Source organism: Apteryx mantelli, chromosome 3 (genome assembly GCF_036417845.1).
Source record: "Apteryx mantelli isolate bAptMan1 chromosome 3, bAptMan1.hap1, whole genome shotgun sequence".
NCBI classification, from domain to species: Eukaryota; Metazoa; Chordata; class Aves; order Apterygiformes; family Apterygidae; genus Apteryx; species Apteryx mantelli.
Window position 1 is genome coordinate 123,683,549 of NC_089980.1, and position 3,560 is coordinate 123,687,108.

The window sequence follows — 3,560 nt, forward strand, 5'->3', positions numbered from 1 at the left end:
GGTGAGTTGCAGAACACTGTTTTCATGGTTTTACTACGAATGACCTGGACTGCTGCATCAGATCGACAGGACAAAGGAAAAAGAATGTCTGAATATCCATATTTTGATTGATATCTTCTCCTCAATTAAAAAAAAAAAAAAAAAGAAGAAGTCTTCAGTAATCTGCCATGAAACTAAGGATGCTGATAGCCTGACGCCCCAGGACTTTGAGATTACTACTGTTCAGTAGCAGGAAACCAGGATGCTTTAGGACACTTCGCCTAGTACATGGTTCCCAGGGCTTTCACACTGCTGGATTTACACTGCTGTCTGTCCTGGAGCTTGGCATTCTGGAATTATTTTGGAAACCCTGCTCTTCATTCATCAAAGATTCACTGCGCTCATTACATTTCAGAGGAAATATTTCAAATTGTTGAACTAGTCAACAATTTTCAACGAATCTGTGTTTTGCTGGAAAGTTTCTTATCTACCTAGAAAAGGTTGACGGGTGCATTTACTTCATTACTGCAATCAAAGCTGGATTTTTAGAGAGGCATATAATCCTTATAATGTACTTATGTAGATTATATGGGTAATTCACACAAGAAGTACAGGATAAGGTCTTGCTCTCTTCCCATTCAGTGGTAAATTGTAAGAAAGCAGGATTTTATCCTAATTCTGCAACTGTATTTTTAATTGTATAACTGTCTACTGCTTTGGAAGCTTTTCTAAACTTAAGCATTCAAAAGGACAGCTCATTCATATCTCATTTTAGCAACCTATGGAAGAGGATTCCTAAAAACAGGGACCTGTTCTGGAACCTGGAATCCAGCCCACTCTTACAGCCAGGCTCCCAGTCTCTTCAATAAAACCATAAAAGGATCTTTAAGGAAGCATCTGTTACAATAAAAGTCCAGTTTGGAAGCTGTTCCAATTCTACTTGGCTGCTCTGGCCACAAGGTCTCAGGACGCAGCTGTTTTCCTTTCATTTTTGCCTTACTGTTTGTGCATTGGCATGTGAACTGCTGAACTAAAAATACAAAGTTCCACGCACATTCAGGAAGATTTCACATTGTTTTGGCTGTCCATTTCTCTAGGGAACAAAAGTTTCCAATTCCATAGCAAAACAAAGAAACTCTACAGCCCTAGAAGGAATGAGGCTGAACTGAACTATGAAACAGTACAGGTGATCTAAGAAAAAAAATGGCAGAACCGTACTTTCCCAGTACACTCTGTTACTTTCCATTTTGGGTCCCATGGACTTACCTTTCTTGTGTGTATGTTGTGGAATCACACAGGGACAGAAAATGGACTGAGTTAGGCAAAGATCTGACGGATCTGTGTAACACAGGGAATGCAATGGGTCACAAAATCTTGTTCAGACTGGGGAAGAGAAGGTCCCCTGGAAAAGAGGGGACCCACAGCAGTCTCCAAGTACCTGCCAGGAGGTTACTGAGAAGACAGAGCTAGGCTGTTCACAGCAGTACATGGTGGAAGGATGACGGACAACAGGCACATAAGTTCAGACTAGATAGAAGGAAAAACTTTTTCATGGTGAGGACATCCAAGCAGTGAAATAGGCTGTCCAGAGAGACTGTGCAGTTTCCATCCTTGAAGGTTTTCAAGACTGGACTGGATAAAGCCCTGAGCAACCTGGTCTAATCTCAGAGCTGATCCTGCTTTGAGCAGCAAGTTGACTAGAGACCTCCTGAGGTCCCTTCCAACCTGAATTATGCTACGATCCTGTGATCTCATAAAACTTGTCAGCAGGTATTAGGGAATCAAACAAAAGGCTATATACAAAAAACCTACAGACAATTATGGGATTATCCTGCCTTTAGGAAGAATTTCTTCCTAACTCCTAGTAGTTAAGAGTTGGCCAAATATCAACCTAAAGCGTGATTCGACATTAGCTTCTACATTTAAGAAGGAAACTTACATTAATAGAAGCCTGCAATGAGGATGGTAAAAACTTTGCTGCAAAACAGATAGAGCTTGTGATTGACATATTCAGACAAGGCTTCCCAATTTTAGACTCTGACATTCATCTCTAAAAAGCTAAAAGGAAGTAGCTCTATTTTCAGTAAATGGAACTCGCAAATGTTGATAGCATTTGAAAAATCAGGTCTCTTTCATCTAAGTACCCAGATATGCAATTTAAAACAAATTTTAGGCCCCCAGATTTGAAAACCCTGACTTTGCCTAACTCATTGTTACATGCAGCAGAGAATATCTAGTAACTGACATCAAAACAACAAAGTTAATATCCCTTTCTGAATACGGTGAGCAGATATTAATTGAAACATTTAATGTAATGAAGTGTAGATCAACAAATACACTCTTAGCCACTGTAGGATGTGACCAAGGAATAGAGAAAATCCAGAAAAGAACTGAAAAGCATCTTGAACCTCAAAATATGTTGTGATATACATCTGGAATATAGTGATTTCCAGCACAAAATAATCATGCCAATACTACAGTGCATCAGGTAACAGTGAGAGAAAACTGATTCTCTTTAGTATTTGTGAAGCAGCTTCTCCTCAGCTGCTATAAACTGACCTGTAAGCTCATATTAATTGTTAATGGCTGTATACCATATAATCATAGGAAAGAAGGGCTATGCCAGACTTCAGAGGTCAAGACCACTGCCTTAGTTACTAAACCAATATGAAGCACAGCTTTTTCAGAAGTACATAACCACTTTAATTCTACACGCTGCAATTCTCTTGGAACCATTAGTGAACTGTGCAAGGAAAGGGAGAATAACCAGAATAAAGCAAAGTTCCATTTCGCAATTACAAGAGCTCCCTGCCGTGGGGAGGATGTGACTTAAACAGTTCTGACTGTCCTTGCAATACCGCACTTCTTCATAGGACCTAGCCTTCCAGACTGATATCAGCTGAAATACCAGCTGAAAACACTTCTAAGACTCAGACAGTGATGAACACAACCCTCCCTGTTGCTAAGGCTTGCAGCCCCAAGAGTTCATGAAGCTCATATCTCCTTCCTGTTATCTCCCAAATATCCGTCAGCATTTCACAAATACCACACAAGCACATGGACAAAATGGTCAAAAACACGCCTGCATGCTGTGCTGGCACATCAAGAAGTTAACTGGCATTAACGAGGGCAAACGGAGTAGGACAGCCACACCACACATTCATGATTCTTTCTCCTGAAACCAGGCTAAATGTTCCTACTCATATACCAGTCGTGCAGAGCTCCCTTCCAGAAAACCTGTCACTTAGCCCACATGGCAGGTTTAAGCAGAAGAAATCAACTTTCGATGTCCCAGCTGGATACCTTCCAACCTTTTATCACTGAATATCAATCCAGTTGGCAGAGCATTAGTGAAAATCTATCCAACAGTGGGCTTTCCATACTGTCAGCTATACTTCTACCATAATTTTAACTATTGTTGACATTTGACATATCTAATACAGAAAGTAATGGAACTGCACATTGTGTAGGAACAGCCACCAGACAATATTAATCTTTTTTCAAATAAAGCAAACGGCATATAAGTAGCTAACAGATTTTGTAACATTAGAATTTATATTAAAAGAAGGGGGAAAAGAAAC